At 45.1% G+C, this 25,087-nt stretch overlaps 1 protein-coding gene across 1 annotated transcript in view; it reads right to left on the reverse strand.

The window, feature by feature from the left end:
* The window catches only part of TNS1 (tensin 1), a 274,729-nt gene that overhangs the window by 242,278 nt on the left and 7,364 nt on the right, over positions 1-25,087 (reverse strand). Inside the window, exon 2 of the mRNA XM_063116731.1 lies at positions 24,169-24,283. The gene's annotated coding sequence lies outside the window, so the exon portion shown is untranslated. The remainder of the gene's footprint in view (positions 1-24,168; positions 24,284-25,087) is intronic.

The raw sequence follows: 25,087 nt of genomic DNA on the forward strand, positions 1-25,087 counted from the left end.
CCGACAGCTCCAGTCCTAGGGATAATACTAAGCACATTGTTTGGGAGCTGCCTGCCAGCTCACTGCGCTGTCAGAGGCTGCCCTGAGGCGCTGCATTTTTTTGCTATTTCTGCCCCCCCTTTCGTGACTAAACTTTACACATGCACACACGCGCACACACACACACACACTCGCCTGAGCCCTCCTCCCTCTTTTGGGGAGTCATGTTTCTTAAGTCGTTAACTCCAGCAAGAATGTTGAAAATGTACAGGCTAGGCTCCCCTCCTCTGGAGGCAGCATCACTTTCCGGTTCTATGGATTTGGAAGAGGACCAGGAAACGAAAAGGGGGGGATCGTTCCTCCCCCTACCCAAAATCGAAGGTTATGAAAGAAAACGAGGAGCTGGCTTGGCCCAATGGCCCCATCTCACCTGGCTTGGCTTTGTTCAGGCTCTGGCTGCAAAGGGCCACTGTCACAAGAAGACAGTGAAACTTGTTCCTTCTGTTTTATTACATAGGCCGTTTTGGCCGGGAAAAGGCCTTGCGATCAGGAGCCTCGCAAGCACCCTGTAAAATGGGAACAGTACGTTCCCATTTTACAGGTGAAGGGAGAAGGGCTGCAACGGACCCATCACTAAAGAAATTATGGACCCCGATTCCAGAGCCCAAGTATACTGTATCAGCCAATAAAACAAACACAAGGTTGTATCCAATGTCGTGCTGGCAGAAAGGGGTTCACAAGAGATGACTTCTTTTTCCCCTTCTTTCCCTGGAAGAGACCTTGCAAAAAGGCTCTCGTAAGGATTGGGCATCCTCCTGGATGGGATGGGCTATGCCTTAGGATGAAGGGGGGGGGGGTCGCCAAAAATCAGGCAGAGGCACCTACCATGCAGAGAAATCCTGGTCATAGAAAGTACCTGTGCTCAATTTCCAGGTATCCCCCCCCTTACACCCTACACTCCCTACACCAAAGCTCCCTACATTCTGGAGTGTCTCCTGGTCCTCAGAAGAGGCATGGAGTGGGGCCTCTGGGGACTGCCACAGGGAAGAAGAGAGCAGGGGTGTGACCTTCCACGGACTCCATTCCACCAGTGCAACATTGGATACAACCCCAGTTTTCAAGGCCACTATGTTAGCCTCCTCCAGCCTGATACCCTCAGATCTTCTGGACTTCAGCTCCCATCAGCCCCAGCCAGCTTGGCCAATGGTCAGGAATCCTGGGAGTTGTAGATTCAGAGGGGTCCAGGTTGAGGAAAGCTGCAGTATGCCAAGAGTTCAAACAAAAGACTTACTTTTATTTTTAAGTGTCAAGTGCAGTGTTTTGGCCGTGCTCTACCAACAAAAACAATCGTTTTGCATTTGTGACTTCCTCAGCATCCACTAGTGGTTTCCATTCAAAGAAGATGAGTGAATACAGTGAGTGAAAGGGCTTTTCTACACAAGACATTTATCATGCACTCATCATTCCCTACTCATGGTTCTTTACCAGTTCTGTAGGTGATGTCATGACCTCCCCATTTTGCTTCTGTGTCTAACCAGCACTTTCAGTGAGTTGTTTTAGAGCAAGGGAATGCAGTATTGCAAAAGAGAAAAAACTGCCATTTCCTCTTGTATATTGGCAGTATCCTGCTATATCACAGTGCCACCTAGAGGTAATGGAGGTGAAAGGAAATGCTCAGAGTGTAGTGGTCAGGTTTCTGCCTCAAAACAGCTGATTAACAGCCTTGTGTAGAAAAATTCAAAGAGGAGGACTAGCTCCCGATTGTGGGCATCATCTCAACAAACTCTTCCCATTCACTTGCATCATAAAATTTGGGTGGAGGAGGAAAAACTGTTATAATATTTTTCTGTTTTCTCATTTTAACCAGAACAATCCCCAATACTTGAAAGTTGAAGCTGGTCACACTGGAACTAGAAGTCTGGCACAGCTTCTTAGCTATGTGGACGTGGTCAGCTGGGGATTTGAATCCATGTCTCCAAGTCCAATTTTCTATCCCATACAACAGGAGTGGGTAGATTTCAGGCATTTTTTTGTTTGTTTTTAACTAGAATCCAAGATCCACCAATCATAGCCAGATCTAAGAGACCTAGACTAGGAATTAAAGTACAGGGTGCCTCTGTGCACTTCCTGAGCTTAGGAATTTGTTTTGAGGCCTAGAAGTGAACTGAGTTCACATAAATGTCCACTCCTGCTTCTCCCAAGCTTTCTTCATTTCAACTGCCTAATTTAGAAGGGGAAAGTCATTTTCATTGATGCTATCATTAAACAACTGGGAGTCAGAAATCCTTGCCAAATGATTGCAAACCACCTAGAGACCTCCCAGGCTCTGGGTGGTTTCCTGATCTACCTTCTGCCCAGTGCTAGTTCCGGGTATTTTGAGTGCCCTTAGGCAAAACACCTTCAATGGGGGCCCTCCCTCCATGAGTCTTACCACACCACCACTATTGTCACCAGCTCCTCTTTCTCCTTCTCATCTTTGCTTTCACTTGCTTGCTTGACAGACAGAGAGCCAGTGAGCAAGTGGGCAGCAGTATCTATTGCTCCTTCTTCTTGCCACCAACACCATCATCAGGGCCAAAGCAAGAGGCAGGTTGCAATGGTGAAAAGGAGGAGCAACTCCAGGAAGCTCTAGTCTGTGGGCCCATGCTGAGCTGTGAAGCCTCGGCAGGTACCAGACAATGCCTACCTTTGATGTCCTGCTTCTGCCCACCCCCTGCTCTACAACACAGTGGCTCATCTCTCAACTGAAAGAAAAGCTGATGGGGAGCAGGGGGAAACAACCCTTTCACCTAGGTTACAGGGGGTGATGAAGATTCCTCCTAGTTTAAGAATGAAGTGAGCAAGGAAAGAAGTTGGGGGATAGATATAGATATATTTCTTAAGCTACCCTGAAACTATTAAAATTCATTTATATTTTTGAGTGTCATGGCGGTGAAGCATTGGTGCTGCGTTCCCCCTAAAACTTGCAGTTTCGCTCCTGCGGGGAGGAGAGGCTGGGTAATCTGCACACCAGAAGGGAGCGTGGGGTTTCTGGTGGTCATCCAAGTACTGAAGCCACAGATACAGAGACACCGCCCCCTACACTCATCCTGGCTTCCAGCAACCAATTGGAGATTGCCAAGGAAAGGCTCCGCAGCAAAGCTGGAGTGAGGTTGGATGGCAGAGAGGCTCTATTCGCCTCGCTCCAGCCTAAAACATCAAGGTAAGTTCCCAATTTTTTTTATTTGCAGCTTTGCAGGGAAGTCCCATGGTAGTTGCGAAAAGACTGCTTTGTTGTATAACTGACACAGTGCCAACATGCATCCACCGCGGGGCTTTTCAAGCATATAGACAGCCCCCAGATGTACTGTTTTTGCTCCCCTGTTAAGATGCTGCTGTTGTGTTGGCACATTTAGTAGGGTTGGCTACATAAAGCACTGGAAAGAGGGGGGTATACTTAAAAGTGTTTTCTTTACAATGTTGAAGGCAAGGGCTGGTGGGAGGTGGTAAAGGGCCATAAGCACATCCTAAACTGTAAACTCAAGCATGGAATTTCATGGGGATGACCCAAGTCCGTGGGTGCACAGCGTGTGGGTCCCACAAGCTCTCACTACAACCTTCCATAGCACTTTGATGCAAACCTTGAGTTCCTGATAGAATTGCTTCTCGGAGTGTAGACTTTACCATTACATTTAAAGAGAAATGCTGTCATCATTTGTTTTTAACAGTTTCATTCCTGTGGTGCACTCCATCACAAATGCAATCATAATAAAAGCGACTTTTTAAAATTTATAGTTTCCATTCCCATTGGAATGTAAGTATGTAACTATGTAAGCAGCGTAAGTGTGGTTAAAAAAAACCAAAGTGCAGCAGGAAGAAGTGAGAAAGTGGAGAAAGGGAAGAAGGCAGGCAATGGCAGCATCCACTGGGGCCGAAAAACTGGACCACCAGAGCTGGACTCTCCCCTGCACCACCACTCCAGCCAAAACAGGTTCTGAACAGGCCATCCAAGTTTCCACACCACAGCTAAACAAAAACAAAGAGCAAAAACAAAACAAATAAATAAACAAACACAGGGCAGGCAAAAAAAGGGCCAGCTGGTCCAGAAAGATGCATGTACAAGATGGCCATAGGCGATCATTGGCTACTATGTATTCACTCCGGTATCACAGTGCACTAGTTGCTGAGGAACAGAGCAGGAGGCTGCTGCTGCACTCAAGTCTTGGTTGCAGGCTTCCCAAGCAGCATGTGGGAAACAGTGTGCTGGATTAGATAGGTCTTTGGTCTGATTCATCATGGCTCTTCTGAAGTTCATCTGTTCTTATCAGGCTGGATGGCCCAAGGACAGAACAGGAGGAATGTCAGTAACAACTCACGAAGTAAGCTCCGTTTGTTTCAGTGGGACTTGCTCCCACATGTGTATTGAATGTGCTCTGTACATTCAATACACAATACGCAAACGGAGCTTACTTCTCATCAAGCAAGCTTAGGCACTTGCCTTAAGATTGCAGATCTAGGGTCAGTAATGCCCCTCCTGCTTTGCCTTTGCCATAGGGCGGGTGATGGAAGAGTACAATGGGGGACAGAGCACTATGTCATGTGTCCTGTAGAACCATCATTTCCATTCGGGTCACAGCTGATCAGAACAAAGCATTGCCTCAGCAGTGCCAAGGGGGACACATGTGTTCCTTGCAGACCATCAGCAGTCATCTTCATGTCAGATTTGGGCTGAAAGGCCACCGGTTGGGAATAAAACTCCTAGAGAGGTTCGCCTGGCGCTGAGTGAAGACCTGTTTATTCTCCCAGGCATTTTAGTTTTTCAGTTTGTTTTATATCTAGTATTATATTTTAAATTTTTGCACTGCTGCTAGATATATACATTGTAGTTTTAAACTTTTCTGTTGTATTTTATCATATGCATTTTATTGTCTTGTATTTTATGATTTCAGTTGTTGTGAACCTGAGCTCTGGCTATTGGGCAGAATAAAAATGTAATAATTAAATAAATAAAAATGCTTATAAGTTTACAGAGAAAAATAGAATGAAATACTGTTTCCATGGGGCTCAGAAATCAAAAACCAAACATGCTTTTAAATGCTTTTAGCATTTTGGGATGTTGTATGATTTTGAGGATTTGGTTCCAAGTTTTGCTCTGACAGAGAAGCTGCTCAGAATGTCCACCCAACTGTGGTCTGGTAACTAACAACAGTCACAAATAAAGATTTTTGCAGATCGGGGTGGGCGGAGGGGGGGAGGTTATGGTCACATTACAAAATGCAAGTGACATGTCATCATCTGACTCATGATGCATTTCCTAGTTGGCCCTTCCTTGCAGAACACACTATTCACCCTTGCATGAAAATAAGTATATGGGATTTCTTACTTTGTTAATTTTTAATGTCCTGATGGCTGATCTCGTGATCTACTGAATGAGCACTTAACAAATGCATTTAGCTGTTTATTTTATTCAAAAGCAAACTTTGCCTTTGTCAAAACAGGTCAAAGAGGGCCTGCAATGCATACACGCCAATCCAATTATAGTGCATTTCACATTTTCAAAGCACTTTGCATGCACACATCATCACACTCCTATTCCTTACAGCAGCCCTATGAGGTAGTCCAGTATTGTAATTTTCACTGTGCAGATGAGGCCGAGGGTAGGGTGGGGTCAAAAACGAGAGAATAGTGCCTTGTCACAAGCCATCCAGTGAGTTCATGGCTGAGGGGAGATTTGACCTGGTGATTTTCCAGCCATAGCAGCCCTATGCTGGAGCCAGTCATTAACAAATCTATCAAAATCAAACTTCATATCTGGTAAACAGCTTAGGGTTTATGCATGGTACAGATGATAATAGGTGAACAAACACAGCAGAGGTCCATGTGTCTCTGCACTCTTATCTCATTCAGTTTACAGTAGCTTGCATAGCAGCTTGTTACATCTAGTTAAAAAAATCTCCACTGTCGTGTAACTCTTTCCTAGGGTTATGATCACTATATAATGACAGTGTTAAAAAGGTGGGCGAGACTGAGAAGTGTCAGTCCAACAAGTCTGTCCATGGGAGAGAGATTGTTTCTCCCCAACACACACTCACACTTTTGGTGCACTTACTCCTTTGGCTTCTCCCCATTTTCAGTGCTCCTTAATTGCAGAACTGAGTCCCTCCTTTCCCTTTGTATTACTTCTCCTCTGGTCCTTCAGAACTGTACACAAATTAGCCAATATGCAACCCCATGTTGTCAATTTCCTTGTGTGCTACCTACTCTGCTTCACAGCTCCCTTTCACAGCTGAAACAGACAAGGAAATTGTCCACCGTAAGTGCATGCCTGCGCACCTGTGAAAGACTGACAAAATAATAATATATTTTTTTAAAATTGCAACCCCAGTGAGTGAATGGTGGTTAATGAAAAGGGATAGCAATCAGAGGGCGGAGGGAGAGACAAGACAGGGTTCACCAAAAATTCCCCTGGGGATACATGACAGAACCAGCTGGAGGGCTAAGGAGGAAGGAGAGCAACCCACTGATGGTTTATAGGACGTACCGTGAGTTGTTCAACAAACAACTCACACTGCATTATTCATTCACAGAGGTGGCTTAGCGTTACATGCAAACCCACCCACTGACTTATTGCAATGGGACTGAATGCAGCAGGGTGTCAAATTGAGCCAGCTCCTGCTTTAATCCAGATTAAGTGCAGCTCTCTTCATGTCGGTGCCAAATTCTCCTCACCCTGGGGATGTGGCACTTTTTGAAATCTGTCAACAAAAAACACCTGCGCAGCACTGCATACATGCCTTTGGCTGGATCCATTCGGTGGGGGGGGCTGGCTACATTTTTGGATTTATACCCTGAAAAGTCATCCCGCTCCATCCTCTTGCCTCTCCCCACCTTACCCCACCCCATAGCCCAAAACCTTGGGACATTGCCAGCTGAGCCTTGGGTTGGGTCAAGTTCAATCACCCCAGAGCGGTTTACATTGGCGGCTGCAGCCCCTGCCAGAAACAGCATCTGTTACTTTGATACACAAGACAGCCATTGTTCTTGGAAAGGAAAGGTTACAGGAGCAGGGGATTGCTGTACAGGATATGTTACCTTTGCGTTTTTAGGCCAAGATTTGAACAGTAGAGAAAACCTGGCCTAGCAGCTAGCAGAAGGGGAGTTGGAGCCAGGACTCTTGGACTCTGCGCTGTTCTTTCTGGGACAAGAATGCAGCCAAGTCCAGACTTGCTAACTGTACTTTTCTGGGAAGTGGGCTATCAATAACTGGACTGATCAGCCTCTCCCAACAGTTTTTGCATCTTATCTATCAAACTCTCTTTGCTCTGGTTAGCATTATCTAAAAGTGCTCTCAACTTCCTTAAGGTTACCTAAATGATTTTGCAGGCAGCTAAGGTAGGCTTTGCAAGGGCCTAATCTACACCAAGCAAGATATTGCACTATGAAAGCGGTATATAAAAGGCAGGAGCCACACTACTGCTTTATAGCAGTACTGAAGTGCACTGACAACTGTTGGGGCCCATTGACACATCCCATATACCGCTTTCATAGTGCTATATCCTGCTTGGTGTGGCTCCTGCCTTTTATATACCGCCTGCATACAGCTTTCATAGTACTATATCCTGCTTGGTGTAGATTAGGCCAAGGACTGAGCTGCTCAATCAAACTAGAGCACCATGCAAGAGTGAAGCTGCCCTGCAAGTTAATTATCCTATTTCCCTGGGAGTAGACATCATTGAACACAGTGAACCTTATGTCTGAGCCAATGTGTATTGGATTGCACTGCAAGATAGATGTGATGTGCTTCCTTCATCCACCTTGCAAAAGGTCCTGTGCAAAGAGACACTGTGGTATGATTAGAGCACATGCATACAGCAAAAGGACTGAGACCTGCAGGCTGGTGGTGTACTGGCACCCAAGGAATGACTCCCAAGGAAATGTGCATAGGCCTGCAGCCTTAGCTCTATTGTTCAAAATAACAGTATCAAGTATCTTAACAGCTTGGTGTTCAACAAAAAATGTATGAATGCAATTCTGAAAGTATGTAAATATTAAAACTCTCTGCTCTGGGGTTCTTGCCTTTACTTGCAGCACGGAATCAAGGGGTGGGGACTTTACGGTCAGGACACGGAGTGAGGCAGGCAGCATTTGATTCAACAGCAATGCTCATTCGCCCAAATGTCAAACCCCTGATCATGGCCGTTTACTTAACCTTGAAAGCTCCACAGTCCTAGAAAGCAGCACATCACTTCTCTGTTCTATAGGGAGCCCACTCTGTAATGGGCCCAGGACAAACCATCGAGTCTTCCTGACCCTTCTTTCCAACTTCTTCAATTCATCAGCAGCAGACAGAGGCCCATGGATTCCACAATTAGCTGCAACCCACCAGCCTGTCCCATGAACACACAACAAACCCAAGGCCAACAAGAACTGGGTAATTTCCACTGAATTCCTTTATAAAGGCTTACAGCCACCCAACTTCCTTCCCCCCGCCCCTCCATACAGGTCTCTGGCATCCTAAAGCCTGAGACTCATGGAATGGGGTGTAGTGATGTCATGGGGTGGGCCTTTGTGATGTGATGGGACAGGGCCTTCTGATGTCATGTGGCTGCCAATTCTGGGGGGGACGACAACAAAAAATGATAGCTATGTAGGGCCCAAGGACATGGGGAAAGGGATGGAATTACAGATGAGAAGGACCCGAAAAAATATAGTAGAGCAGCTTTGCATAAAAATCGTGCACATTGTGATTCAAGTGTGAAATTTGGTATGGTGGTATTTATGACCATGTAGATTAAAATGAGATATAGGGGCATCTCAGGAAATTATCGTAACAGACGCCATCTTGGAAAATGGCGGCCAAAATCCAGTTTTCGCACAATAACTATTATTTGTAATCTCACAGAAAAGATGTTTCAGTACACAATTAAAGAGAATAAAATTTGCTACAAAAAAGTCATTAACAGTCTTCTCATAGGAGCAACCCTTATCGAGATATAAAGGTTTTATTCCTACCCATTTGTCTGAGAAGTCAACAAGATGCACTATCTCACCCTCATTCCAATCTTGCACTTTGTGTTGCAAGCCCAAAACCTTTACACATTTTTCAACATTATCAAAGTAAAGGAAAATCAATCCTCAACAGATACAAACAGGTGGAATTTCACATTGGTGGACTATCAGGACAATGGCTTAAGGGGAATTTTTTTTAAAAAAATCCTAAAAAATCAAGGGATGAACCAATCTAATTCAAGCTTGGCAAACCCAAAGCCCTACTTAAAAGCTCTCAGGCTCCTGGGTTTCATTTGTTTATCTTTAAAAAACAAAGGGAGCTGTGGGCAAGGAGGGGGATAGGGTTGGAGCAGCAAAAGTACGTTACACCGGGTCAGCCCCTTGGTTTGAAAGGCATGGAGGAGGAGAACCACCCCACCCTCCCCTTTCAACAGCAAGCTCTCTTTTACAACACTTGCCCCCAACAAAGGAAAAAGCAAGAGGACAGCACTACACGGAGGCTTCAGGGTTGATTAAATTCACTTGGAGAAAATAATCCAGACTTTTGCCATTCTAGGAAAAGACAGAAAAGGCTGGGGAAGAGGCAGGGTGTCTGCAAGACAGAAGTACACCAGGCATGGCAAGAGTGCATGAAATCACTGGTCTGATGGAGCCTTCTTCTGATCCAGCATGCCTCTTCTTATGTTCTTAAACTATTAACCTTTTTAATATATCTATGCTCATTTTACCACAATGGGGGAAATGGCTATAATTCTCTCAGATTTGCCTTTGTGTGGTGAATTTGGAGCAGGAGGAAGGGTAGTCCACATAGGTTCCCAACCAGATTCAGCGTCTTTCTCCCATCCCCCAGTTGCTGGGATCAGGGTATGATGGTATTGGTTATAAAGAGGTTCCCCACACATGACCTGCTTGAAAGACGGCACATTTTACATGCTGTAACAGAGCACTTGAAGTTGGTGGGATCCGTTCCATGTGTCTTCCTTTTTTTGCAAATACATCTTTCCTGGCACTGTTTACATCTTCTTTGCTGCTAGTACAATCATACATTACTATAACAGACTTTTCTATTGTTTTCAATTATTGCTGTGTCACATCAGAGACTGGCTGGGATAACTTTGCAAATATGACAGTTGCTTCAGTGAAAGACTTCCATGTCTCCCAAACTTTAGCTTTACCATGCCACATGAAGAAAGACACATTGTCACAACTTGTGAAGCTGTGGAAGAATGGGAGAGCTTGAGTCTTACTACCTAGTGATGTTGCTATCACATGTATTGGGATGTATATGAACTTTGTTCCTGTGCCAAAACCTACCCATAGTTCTTGCACTCTCATTTCCTTGAAAAAAGTAATTGCTAATACAACTACATCAGTATCAACTGTGCATATGACTAATTTTTATGTCCTTTTTGAACAGCTTCAGCGGCATAAAGAATCAACCTTGTATCAGCCTCCTCATAGGAGCACTGAATTAGTAGTGAATGATCGCTTTTGTTCTCTCTGACAATATGGGAACTATTGGTTGTGATAAGTTCTTTTTCCTGCAGTAGGACCTTGCAGGCGCACTGATCTGTGAGCTAGCATACTGAATAGCTGCTGCTTGTCATTGTCATTTTTCAGAAAAGAGTTCCAGTCTTTGGGAATTGGGGTTCAAGGAAGAACTTGATGATGGATTCCTGAACCTTTGCAATCTCCTGTAGCTTTTCAAACTATTATGTATATATGTGTCAAATACTAAGAGCTACATCACACCAGCGATTTAACGCATTCTCGCCATGCCTGGTGTGTGGTTTTGCAGCACGGTATTCACATGATGCCATGCCTGTCTTGCAGACACCCCGCCTCTTCCCAGCCTTTTCTGTCTTTTCCTAGAATGGGGAAGCACTTGAAAGCATCTTCTACCTGAAGGGCTCTCCTGCCCGATTCCAGTTTAAAGATCATAAACCATAAGAACTGGTGCTCATTGTGAGTTAGCACCTGGGCAGAGGGCTGAACAGGTATCTAAAATCTACACACACTATGGCCATGTTTAGAGGTTTACTCATGATGTGGATGAGCACCATTATGGCCACACACTGCTCCCTCGTCCATCCCTGCTCTACCTCTCTCCCTGGTTTATCATCCTGAAGCCGGACTCCCTGGTTTGGACATAACAGAAACTGTTTTAATGCAGGATCTCTTTGTGGGAGATGGTGCATGATGGAATCAGAGAAGGGGAGGGGAGAGGGAGAAGTGTGTAGCCATGGCACTTAATCATCATTTATGAAGCCATGGGTGAAAAACTGAAACACAGCTCTCTAACAGGAGTGTCACCATCTTTGCCCTCGCCACACACCCCACACCCCACCCATCCTGAAGTATTAGAACAGCCTTCCCTAACCTGGTGCCAAATGGCCATGCTGGCTGGGAATTATGGAAGTTGCATTCTGACACATCTGGAAGATACCAGGTTGTGAAAGGCTGAAATGGACAAATACAGGTTAGGAGACTTGTTGTTTTCCTTTTAAATCCAGGCTGGATGGTTTTTATGAAGAATCTTTTATAATCTGTTTTAATGTTTATTTGTTTATTTTTATGTACTTTAGCATTTCTATGTTGCCCCATAACTTGAAGTTCACTGGACAGCTTACCATAAATAAAACATAAAAACCATTTAAGTGCAATCCTATACATGTTTAGACAGGAAAAAAGCCCCACAACTCCAAACGTCACTCCAGTCAGCCATGCTGGCTGCAGCATTCTGGGATTTGCAGGACTTTTTTTCTGTCTAAAGATGCATAGGATCGCGCCCTTAGATATAAAATAAAGATAAACCCCTAAAATCAAAAGCAACCTAAAATACAAATAAGAAAACTCTTCACAACTCCAAAATTAAAACATATACAGTACTTTAAGCCTAGGAGGCCCAGATTATTTTAAAAGCTTGAATGAACAATAAGGCCTTCACCTGCCACCAAAAAGATCACTAGGATAGCTCTAAGTACACCTATCCAGAAGGTTGTTCCAAAACTGGGGTGCCACCACCAAGAAGGCTCTCTCCTTAGTGGTTACCTAACTCACTTCATTCAGCAAGAGCTTGGATAAGTTCATATGGGGAAAGCTGGACCATCAGGAAACCAGATCACAAGCTATTTAGGGTACCGAAGGTTAAAAAAAAAATCACCCAGCACTCTAAACTAGGCCCAGAAATAGATTTGGAACTTCTTCCCCTTCACCATCCCCTTCCTGCAATGTTTTTTTTTTCCCTTTCGTTTCCTGCCCCTCAAATTAATTTGAGGAACTAGTGATGGGCATTCAAAATTGGAAATAAACTGTCTAACAGGAAGGATATTCATGAAGAGATAAACAGAAAGATAGACAGGCACGCACGCGTATACATAGTCTTTCTGAAATAGGTCACCCAAGGCAATTCACAAATCTACCAAACTGATGACACAAACCAGCACACGGGATCTCCAAAGGTGCAACGCTTGGCATTGTGGGAGCAGCCACACCCAAGGCCAGTGCTGCAGCTTCTGCTGACACTGCTGCTGTGCACCAGCTTATTGCTGACAAAGGACAACAGTGCCGCAAACCCAGACTTACACTGCATCATTTGGGATGGGACAGATGTGGGTTTGCTAAGCACACTATCATGTGCCTGCTTATGGGGCATCCAGCTGTTAAATGTTCCTGCAGGACCAGCAGTTTTGCATGGCAAGGCTGGCGGAACCAGACTGCAAGCAAGACGTGGCTTGTGCAATAGTAAACTATCCTAATTCAGTAAGATCATGTTCTAAAAATAAGTTTAATTGGGCTAGGGCTCAATAAAAGAGTTATGCTCACATTCTTAAGGTTTAATTAGTTCTCAGGTTAGCAAGCAGGAACTCAGTTACTCCTCAGGACCATCACCAAGAAAGCAGCAGGATATTACACAGAATTTACCCAAACATAATCTGGGGTAAGGCCCATACATTTCCAAGTTCACAGTACGATTCGCTGGACAAAAAAAGGTGTTCAAAACAAACGCACATTTGAAAAAAAAATGTGCAAGGAAGCATCCATACTTCTGACACATGCACAAAGGTAGTTTAATCAAGGGGAGAAAAATGTGCGCATTTCAAAAAATGTGCAAAATGGATGTGTACATTTGGGGAAATGTGCATGAAAATATGCATGAATTTTCACACGTGAAGATTTTATATGGTCAAGAATCGGAATGACCTTTCAGGTGGAATCTAGGGAACCTCAACAAGCTTGTCTCTGCTCAGCATGAAAACCTGGGCCCGTTCTCCAAGACCCTGGAAGTTTGATGGGGGAGGGGGTTGGATGGGAGGGCAGGGAAGAAACTCCATTTTCCCTTCTCTGTGGAACTCTCTGCCCCTAGAGGTCAAGCAGGCACCAACATTAGGCTGCTTCTGGCACCTCCTGAAAACAACTCTGTTTTGAGAAACCTTCCTCAACTGACTAGACACTGTTTTTTTTCTGGTTCCTTTGTATTTAAATTGAACAATTTTAATTAGCTTTTTAAATCTTCTGTCTTTTACTGTTTATACGTATGTTCACCATTCTGAAAACTCTGTTAGATAATTGAGTGGTATATAAAAATTGTAAATTATTATTATTATTATTATTATTATTATTATTATTATTATTTAGCAGCTGGTTACAGCACTGCAGACAGTGTCAAGGACCGTTCTGTTTCTGCTGCAATATTATAGCACTTGTCTTCCTCTTGGTGCAATTTACCCAAGAGCCACTCAAATGGAAGCACAATGAGAGGTTCAGAGAACCCAAATAGCTTGGATAACTGCCAGGAGGTTATCCACATTCCCAGAGGTGCCGGAGTCTTTAAAGCTTGGGGAGAAGACTTGCAAAGAAAAGCAGCCTCGTTCCTCTTGAATCCCATTTATCCTTGTTTAAATTGTATTGTTTTTCTATAGCGTTTGGAGTTTGCAGAAAGCTTTACCGTTCTTATCTGGAAATGGACGGTAATGGCCTCCTGGGAGGAAAAAAAGCACTCTGGAATTACAAGCATCTGAGAACTTCTCCAGAAACACTTACATTTGTTAATATTTTACCCAAATTAAGCTCTTGTTTCTGATACAGCCCAGTTGCTTGTAATGCACCTAATGACCGAGAAATGTTTGCAAATAAAACCAGCATTATTAGTTTTCCAACAGGCCAGGAAGCAACAAACACTGTTTAGGGTCATATGAGAAGACGCCTAAACAGGCAAGAGACAGGAAGCCAGTGTCATTAAGGAGGCAAAATGCAGGGTTTGGACGTTTAGAAAAGTTGGGTTCCAACCCCTGCTTTGCCCCAGAATCACTAAAGCAACCTTCCCCAACCTGGTGCCCTCCAATTGTGTTGGACTACAATTCCCATAATCCCCAGCCAGCAGGGCCATTTGGCACCAGGCTGGGGAAGGCCAGTCTAATAATCCTGAACCAGGGAGTTGTATAATACCACACATCTGGAGAATGCCAGGTTGGGGGAAATTGCACTTGACTCCTGGCTCAAGTATCAATTGATGGCTTGCATGTGTCCATGAATCATTTCAGTCCAAATGCCACAGATGATGCTTTCATACTATCCCTCATCCTTTCAGGTCAACAGAGTCCCTCTATGCATTTGCCCCATGATGGGAAACTGAGCGGTGGACACCCACTCACCTTGGTAGGGCAAAAATCACCACCCTTCTGCCTCAGTTTCCCTGTTTCTAAAATGTGAGTTCAAGTGATTTCTCACGCAGGGGGGAGAGTGAACAGCGCAATGGTAGTACTGCACTGTGCACAATAAAGAACGGGGGCATACATTTGAAAGGTTACAATTTAATAATTTGGGATGAACATAAGAATGTAATAAAAGTGCTACTGGATCGGACTACCCATCCATCTACAGTAGTCCACCATCCTGTTTCCAATGATATTCAACCAGTTGCTACTAGGAAGCTTACAAGCCAGGTGACACTCTCACATGCTCTTGTCTCCCCGCACACAATTGGCATTCAGTGGCATCTTGCCTCCAAACACAATTGGGTTCACACAATGCTTGTTATTGTTGACCCATGAGTTGTTTGCTGAACCGTGGGTTCAAAGATTGTCTGAACCCAGGACATTTTCCACAAGGTGGGTTGTTAACCATGCAGTGTGGCTTATTTTTCTCAAATGAGAAACCATGGTTTGTTGTTGGGTTGTTCAGGGTGGTTAACAAACCACACTGCATGATGAACAAGTCACCCTGCAGAAAATGGCCTGGATTCAGACAACACACTAACCCATGGTTCAACAAACAACCCACACTGAACCACTGAGTGTGGGTTAGCATGCTGTGTGAATAGCCCCAGAGATTCAATTTAACCCTTGTGGCTAATAACCACTATCTCCATTAATTTGTCTAAGGTAACCTTCTCCAACAAGGTAGCCTCTAGATGTCTTGAACTCCCAGCATTCCTGGCTTGGGCAAACAGAAGCTGAAGTCCAAATCACCTGGAAAGCACCAAGCTGGGTAAGGCTGGTCCTTTTTAATGCCATCATAGCCACTATACCATGTGATCACTATACCTTGTGGTAGTGAATTCTCATCAATTACCCATTGTGTGAAGGGTGAGCCACAGCTAAAGCACCCACCATGCCCTTTTGGTCCGCACATTTGACGGATTGTGATGAAAATAACTTGAAAGAGGATCACAAAAGTTACAGGACCTAAAATGCAAGATGAGAGAAGGAAGCCAAAGTAAACTGGCCTGTCTGGTGCAGAGGAAGGGGGACTGGGGTGGAGTTGCTATTACAGTTTTCAAAGATCTGACTGGCTGCCAGAAAGAAGTGGGGAAACGATCGTTCACTATGGCCACCAAAGGAAAACTCAAAACACAAGCCATGAGTACAAGCTGCACAGGGCCAGCCCAAAATATTTTGCTGCCTGAAGCAAAGGACAAGATCGCGCGCACGCACACACACACACACACACACACACACACACCTTCCTTTCCAGGTACAGAAGCCAAGCAGACTGACAGTCTAATCTAACTTAAGCATTAGAAACAAGATAGCATCCTGAGGATAGAAAACTAGTTTAGGGGGTGCGGGACAAACTATATGGTACACACTGCTCTGTCCTCCAACAGAAGTGAATGCCCAGGGGCAGGTGGGGGCACTGAGGAGGAATGTTCTCAGGAAACTGCCCCTGGTGCTCCCCCAGCATCTGCCACTTGAGGTGGTTGCTTCACCCTGCCTAATGGTAGGGCCAGCCCTGAAGTTGAAGCCAAGCAGATTGAGAGTAGACATTGTGAAAGACCTCCTAACTATGATAACTGTTGGCCACAATGCTTACAGAAGATGGGAGAATCCTACAAAATCATTAGAAGGAGGAGGAGGAGGAGCCATTAGGAACAGTTTAATTCAGAAGGTTGGACAACCATCTGGGTTAAACTGATCAGATCAAAGAATAGGACTGAGTAATCATGCAATTATATCCCAGTTCTCCAGTTCTATGAGCAATAGAACCCCAGTGCCTACTGAAGCAAGAACATACCAGAGGTAGATCCCTTGCCGAGGAACAAGATCCTGACTTTAAACCAGAAATCCCCATTATGTCCAAAATAGGGAACACTGAATTGAAACAAGCTCACATTGATGCACCTGGGGAGGAGAAAGAGAGGAATGTGGAGCCCCAACACTCATCTTTACTAGCTTCATAAGTCAAGAACATACATCCAAACCAGGCCAAGGTAGCACCAAAAAAAGTTCACCAATTCTGAACAATCCAATGAATGAATGAATTCTGAAGCTAACTTGAGTAAGGGTTCAAAATGAAGAGGTCCAGGTGTGATGGAAGGACTGAAGGGACTCTCTTCACATTATGGTAATGGAAGTGAAAGCACACTGACACCCCCCCCCTTCTCCATGAATGGTTTGAGGTTGCTTTGAGGTTGACTGTTTCTGGAGAGTTATCAGAAGGTAGAGCAGAAGATTCCCTCTTTTCCTTCTGGGAGCCTACTTCTGGAAATTCCTCCCAAACAACCTGCTTCTGGACCCAGATGGGGTCCTCCCCACAGTTCCCCTCCTCTCTCTCTCCCAACTTCTGCTCTCTTCAGACAGCATTCTACCCTCTCTGCCACCCCCCAACACCTTTCTGGAATGGTAGAACTCTCAGAAGCTTAAGGTTTGTCTCCAGGAGATGAAGTCCCCTGGTGCTGAGGCTTAGAAAAGAGCACAAATAGAAGCACCCACCAAAGTATTAAATGAGACTCATGGTAGGGAACCCACTAATGATATCCCAAGTATTTTTAATTCATGCACTGAAAAGTTTGTTTGCATAACAAGCAAGGCTAGCATTCCCCAACCTGGTGCCCTGAAGATGTTTTAGACTGAATCTCCCATCAGCCCCAGCTGCCATGCCCAGTGGTCAAGAAAGATGGGAGCTATGGTCCAAAATATCTGGAGGGCACCAGGCTGGGGAAGGCTGAGCTAGATAATAAGCACAGAGAGAGCGAGAGAGAGAAAGATATGCACACACACACACACACACACACGTACAAGACACACACACACAGCAAAAACACAGAAATTCATCTGGACTTTCTGAACAAGAAGTGAAGATTGGAGATGGACATCGGCACAGAGAGAACCCTAAAACATTAAAGTGACTCCCTTTGAGCTTCCAGCTGAGATGCAAGAGAGGCCGGGGCTGTTCCCCTCAATGCCACACCAGGACTAGACATGCAATTGCCTTGCAATAAGAGACACGTCAGCGCAGAGAGGACCCTGAATCAGTCTAGATTTCCAAGCTGAGATTGGCGGCTTAATCAGCCTTTAGGCATGTCTCTGCTTCTGGGGTTGTTTCCTGCCTCAGGGAACACAGGAAGCGGGCATTGTTGAAGTCTCAATAAGCATTTCCTCCTCGCCGGAGACATCGGAAACAGAACTGTGCACCTGACCAGGTCCGATAAAAAGAACTTGGCTGGACATATGAACGCAACTCACTGCCCAGCGACTTCCACCTGATCTATATCAGCTGTGTCAGACTGACAGCGCAAGCTGCTGGGGTCTGCAGTGGTCCATCCCATTCCTTCCGGCACAAGTGTGTTATTTGAGTCACGTGCAAAGAGATGGGGAGGTAATGACCTCCCCATCCTCCAGTAACCTTCTGCTCAACTTTGCTAATCCATGTTATTGATGCCGAAGAAACCTTCCCTTGCCAGACACCATCCCTCTGCCAGTGACAGGCGGATGAATCTAGCCAGGAGCACAGCAGCAACAAACAGCAATGCAATACAGGAAAATAGGAGGAAGCTGAGCTTTGTCTGTACATTGGGTGGTTCAAAGATATGACTCAATGGGCAGTATCCAATGATGGTCCTATGTAAACTAGGCCCATTCTCTTCAATGGGTCTACTCTGTGTAGGAGTACCATTGCATACTGTCCCATATTTCTGGTCATTTTTAATGGGTAACTACAGAGATTACTAATGGGCAATTGTGCTCATGATGAGTCTATTTTGGAGAGTGCTTGTTGTCATTCTCTGCTCATCTCAGTTCCACAAGATGGCTTTAAAAAGGGGATTATGCATATTCATGAAGGATGAGATGATTGATAGCTACTAGTCTTGTTGGATATAAACTATCTCCAGGATCAGAGGCAGCATGGTTCTGAACACCAATTGCTGAAGAACAAGAGTGGAAGATTATTACCTTCATGCCTGCTAGGACTAGATAGGCCTCTGGTCTGATACGACAGAACTCTTATGTTCTAAAATGTGCTCTTAGTCAGCCAATTATGTGAATGATTCATCATGAATCACAAACCAGGATTTTCCATGTCATCACTCAGTCCACCTCAGGAGGGTTCAGGAAGTATGGGAAGTTGGAGCCTATGTGATGATGAACCACTTGCATCTAATCTGACATTACAAGAACCATTTTGAACCCAGGCTATAAATAAATAGTGGGTTCATCTACTAAGGCCAAAGGGATGTGTGCCTTGACCATGAGTCAACTCTTTACCTGCTTAATGTCTGACATTATGTGCTATGTGCAGGATGAAAGAAGAGTGAGCTGGTGGTGGGATTGGGATTGTGGTAGATAGCTTGATGAAATGTCCAACCAGGGTGTAAGTGCTGTGAAAAAAAGGCAAATTTCATGTGGGCATAACAAGAAAAGGAATCAAAAATCAAACTGCCAATGTCATCCTGCCCTTATACAAATCTATAGTGCAACCTCAGTTGGAATACTGTGTACAGTTCTAGTCACTGCACCTCAAAAAAGATATTGTAGAGCTGGGAGCTATAGAAAAGAGCAACTAAAATGATCAAGGGGCTGGTGCATCTCCCCTATGAGGAAAGGTTACAAAGTCTGGGACTGTTTAGCTTAGGAGAAAAGGCAAGTAAGAAGGTATACAAAATTTTGTGCAGAATGGAGGAAGTGGATACGGAGAAAAATGTCTCCCTATCCACTTTGTCCATACTGCACACACACACACACACACAAAAACCCCTTCTCCTTCTTTCACAATATCAGAATCCAATGGGGTCATCCCATGAAACTGAACGGTGGGAGATTCAGGACAGATAAAAGGAAGCATTTGTTCACACAGCACATAGTTGAATTAAGGAATTCACTTCCACAAGATGTAGTGATGGTCACAAACTTGGACAGTTTTAAAAGAGGATTAGACAAATTCACAGAGGAGAAGGCTATCAATGGCTATTAGTCCTCATGGCTACATGCTGCCTCCAGTGTCAGAGGCAATACACCTATGTACAACAGTTGCTGAGGGACATGAGTGAGACGGTGCTGCTGCATTAATGTCCTGTTTCCCATGGTCAACTGGTTGGCCACTGTGCAACAGAATGCTGAACCAGATGGAGCTTTGATCGGAACCGGAGGGCTCTCCTTATGGTTTTAGAAAGGACAGGCGGCAAAGAGGGGCTGCATCTTCCTTCTAAAATGAAGTGGAGGGAACTGTTTGCTCCCAAACAGGCAGCATCCACACTTGCACGTTTTTTCCCAAACCATTAAATTAAACCAAACTGCCAGCTTCCCAGCTCAGTCCTGAAGAAAAAGGCCTTACTTTACCTCTCCTTGTCTTATTAGGTGAAAACAATGGATCAGGGTTTGGTAGGGTCAGAGGCAGGGCTTTGGTAGTAAAGAATGTGCCTCCACTACGGAACACAGTCTGCCATTATGAACTGAGTCGTGCATTTGAGTTTTCTGTGTTTGCCTACATACAGCAAATGCAAGGAGGCTAGGAGGATACATTTTATTGGAAATATCTTTTTGCAGGAGGCACAGATGATCCTGATTCAGGCTAAAAGTAAAACAGGACTGTCAGCAGATTTCACAAGGGAGACGGGGATGGAGAAGAAGAATGGGGTGCTGTAAGTGTTCACTCCATTAGCTTTTCAGAAACGGCAACAACACCTTAAGCAAATATAATTAAAGTATCCTCTGGATACTGATGTTTATTTAGAGGGGTGGCTAAAGGAGACATGGATATGGTTGATGAAACACAGTAGACTAATTCACATCCCAGCTCTTTCCTTAAAACACCGCCAGATCTTTAATGTTCAGTGCTTTGGTTTCAAATCTCAATCCAAAATGAGGGTCTGCTGCAATCTAACCTCAGATTCACTCTACATGCTTGGGCCCATTCACACAGAAGTTTCCTACATGGCTATCACTTCAACACTTCCATGGTGGGAACTGCATGTGTCCCATCTTTATATTACACGTGACAAACACGTACATCTATTTCACCAGGTAGACAGACAACAGCAAATCTCAGTCGAAAGCAGGATGTTGCATGCAGGGCTGTCATCAAGGGTAGGCATAGCTGGGCACCTGACAAGGGCCTACACCTCAGCAGGAGCTCACTGACAAAAGCCCCCTGAAGTTGCTCCTCCTCTGCACCATTGCAACCTGCTTGCTCTGGCCCAGACAACGGTGGTGGTGATCATGAGGAGCATGAGATGCCACTGTCCACTTGTGCACTCCCTGCCCATCAAGCAAGCAAGTGGTAGCAATGATGAGAAAGAGAAGAAGGAGCAACAGCAGCTAGTGATAATGGTGGTGAGAAGGCAGGTTCACTGAGGGAGGGGGACCATTGAGCTGTCTTGCCATTAATGCAAACATACAATAGCTGTACGAACCCAACAGCAGAAGCCCTAAAATGCTTGTCATTCCTTGAGATCAAAAGGATTTCCTCGCTAGGTCAGATTGGCAGGCAAGGTGACACTGCCAAGTTTTCATTTTGAGCTAAAGAGTTTGTGAAATCTAGGGTTACAACCCAGAGCTAGAGGGGCTTTTGGTATTGTTAATGGAACACAGGCCAAGATGTACCTCTGCCTTAGAACACAGTAGAGCAGAACACCTTGGCAGGCAGGCATTCATTCATATTCTCTCTCTCTCTCTCTCTCTCTCTCTCTCTCTCACACACACACACACACACACACACAATCTCTTTCGCAAGCACACATAAAACTTGGAATTAATAAGGCATTTCAATTCCCTGCATGACTGGTGCCTCATGAGAAAATGTCAAATTAAGTAGTTCCTGAACCTTAAACACACACACACACACACACACACACACAGAGAGAGAGAGAGAGAGAGAGAGAGAGAGAGAGAGAGAGAGAGAGAGAGAGAGAGAGGTCATCCAGACCATGAACTGTACCTACCTGCCCTTTGCTAAATGTTAAGGGATCACTTCCAAGTCTACCCACATTCATATTGTCAGTTTTCAGATCACGCCTTTCAGGTCACTTGCCACTTAGCACAAGTGAACTGTGCAACATATTCACACCGGGTCTAAAGCTTCCAGGCAAGGAGGGGGAAGACTGAAGGAAGACCTATGAAGGTCACCAGTGTACTCCCTTTGGCACCTTTCCTGCTCCAGTTGTGTGCAGATGTGGTTATGATCAACTGCACCAGGTAGCAACTCCATAACATTCGCCCAGGACAACTACAGAGTGAAAGTTAGAAGGTACAAAGTCTGACATCCTGTGGCCAACTGCAAAACTACAATAACTGAAATACTTTTGGAAGGCACAATTAGCCTTGGAAAGTCCGGGAAGCCTTAGGGTAAAGACATTATCTGGATCGTGCCACCTCTGCTCTCCACTAAACTTATAATGACCCAGGTGGCAACAAATGATTTACATCACAGTCACTATGTGCTCAAAGTACCACCCAGGTCACCTGTAACATCCAGCCATCTAATAAATTTTAGCATACACCTGCTTTCCCATACAGGTATGAGTGTATGGTTAAAAAAACAAAAATCCAACCCACTCCTGCTCTGTTGAATGGCCAGATGTTAGAGACAGACATGATATGGAACCCACATGATTGCATAAAACACAATGGAATGAATAGTCATTTGTAGCCAGCCACTGGAGCTCTAGAACAGGGTTGGGCAACTAGTGGTCCTCCAGATGTTTTTGGCTAAACAACTGCTATAAGCTCTAGCCAGCACAGACAGTAGTGAGTGATAATGGGAATTGTAGGCCAAAATATCTGGAGGCCACCCCTGATCTAATAATAATAATAATAATAATAAATGTATTTCTTACCCGCCTCTCCTTTTAGATCGAGGCGGGGAACAACATTAGAACAGGAATCAATACATCTTAAAAATTCATGATTTAACATTGATCTGGATAGGCTTGCCGGAAAAGGCTAGTCTTTAAAGCTGCCTTAAAATCACACATAGAGTTAATTTTACGAATCTCCTCCGGCAGGCCATTCCACAATCTGGGGGCGACAGAAGAAAAGGTCCTCTGGGAAACTGATGTCAGCCTAGTTTTAGCTGACTGAAGTAAGTTCACCCCAGAGGACCTGAGTGTGCGGGGCGGACTATATGGGAGAAGGCGATCCCGCAAGTAACCTGGACCCAAACCATTTAGGGCTTTAAAGGTAATGACCAACACTTTGTACTTTGCCCGGAAACTAATTGGCAGCCAGTGGAGTGATTTTAATGTTGGTGTAATGTGGTCATCCCTAGGTGTACCGGTGACCAACCTGGCTGCCATATTTTGAACTAGTTGAAGTTTCCGAACTAGGTACAATGGTAGCCCTATGTAGAGCGCATTGCAGAAGTCAAGCCTTGAGGTTACCAGCGCGTGCACTACTGTCTTTAGGTCTTCTGACTCTAAGAAGGGGCGCAGCTGGCGTATCAGCCGAAGCTGATAGTAGGCACTCCTGGCCGTCGCATCTATCTGGGCTGTCATTTGGAGTGACGGATCCAGGAGCACCCCCAAACTGCGAACACAGTCTTTCAGGGGGAGTGTAGCCCCATCCAGAACTGGCTGACACACCTCCAAACCTAGGTCAGAGCCCTTGACAGCAAGCACCTCTGTTTTGTCTGGATTCAGCTTCAGTTTGTTTTTCCTCATCCAGCCCATTACTGCCTCCAAGCATTCATTCAGAGGAGACACACTATCCTTAGCTGATGCTGTTACTGAAGGCATAGAGAAATATATTTGGGTGTCATCAGCATACTGATAGCACCCCGCCCCATGCCTCCGGATGATCTCTCCCAGCGGTTTCATGTAGATGTTAAACAGCATTGGGGATAGGATGGCACCTTGTGGTACGCCATACAACAGCTCCTTTTTTGAGGAGCGACTATCCCCAAGCATCACCATCTGGAATCTACCTGAGAGGTAGGACCGGAACCACTGGAGCACAGTGCCCCCGATTCCCAAAGCCCTCAGGCGTTCCAGAAGGATACCATGGTCGATGGTATCGAAAGCTGCTGAAAGGTCCAAAAGTACCAGCAGGGACACACTTCCCCTGTCAATACTCATGCGGAGATCATCCACTAAGGCGACCATCTAGAACCTCCACATCAGCCTTCCTCAAACTGGTACCCTCCAGATGTTTTGACTACAACTCCCAACATTCCTGACCCTTGGCCATGCTAACTGGAGTTGATGGGTGTTGGAGCCCAAAACACCTGGAGGGCACTAGGTTGGGGGAGGCAGCTGGACAGAATTCCTTTCTCATTCTGAAATGGAGACCATTAATTTTCCTTGTTCCAGCCTGGAACTGCTTTCTCCATTTGTCCAAGAAAGACCAAGGTTGAAAAGAGTGGCATGAATTCAGACCAGGGCATTTATAAAGTTTGTTCCTCACCTTGATCAACTCTCCTTCCCCCACCCAGCAAACCTGTTGCCTTTGACATGCTGGCACCACTCTACCCTACCACCACCCCACTCACCTCGGCAGGTGCTACCCTCCCGGGTAATGGCCTGACGACAGATCCCACATGGTTTCACTTTCTTAAAGCTCTTCACTTTGAAGGTGTGAGATGTGGATGCTTCAAGGTCCTCAGGCTGCAGGAAGGAAAGAGAAGAGATAGAACATTATCAAAGGTAAAAGAAAACCCACCCCCCTCATTTATAAACCAATGGATGGATTAAAACATGGTTTGTGACCAGTACATATAATTTAGGCACGAGTGGGCAGAAGAGGGATCGGGATAGAGTGGTAGATCTCCAAGTAGATCAGCAATACCCAGTGGTTTAGCAATAGTGACAACAGCAACAATAACCCACTCCTAGATGAGGCTGCTGAAATAAGTCAAGAAAACTTGACGTGGGTGGGGGAGGGAAACAGGAATCGATTTGTGAGGGAAAGGCTTTGTGCAAGAGCTCCAGTTCTGGTACTGAAAACAAACTCCCAGGCTGAGCAGAAGCACCTTGTTCCTCCATTCCATGTCTGCCTTCCTGAGCCAGTGTTTTACACCTGGATCCAGTTGGTGGAGCTCAGAATCCTAGTGAAAAAAGCAAAGTTGCCCTTGCAAGCTTGAAGTCTGCCTATCCTTAATGTCAGCCTTGCTTTTGATACTGACGGTCCATCTGCTACATTGGGAGTGCAGAACCTCTCTCAGTCTGAGGGCCAAATTCCATTTTGGAGAAGCTTTCAGGGGCCACATTCCAGTGCTGGGCGGAGCCAAAGACAAAAGTGTCAGGATCACAAAATCAAAAATACCAGCATATTCTAGCTTAAAGCTCTTGCTGCCAGTAACATTGAATGGGAAAAACTGCACAAAAAGTAGGACAACACCAAGCGATTGGTGGTTGGGGGAAAGGGGTGGAGCCAAGGGAAGGAGGTGTGGCCATCTGGGAAACCTGGAA

Source organism: Elgaria multicarinata, chromosome 2 (assembly GCF_023053635.1).
Source record: "Elgaria multicarinata webbii isolate HBS135686 ecotype San Diego chromosome 2, rElgMul1.1.pri, whole genome shotgun sequence".
Classification (NCBI taxonomy): domain Eukaryota; kingdom Metazoa; phylum Chordata; class Lepidosauria; order Squamata; family Anguidae; genus Elgaria; species Elgaria multicarinata.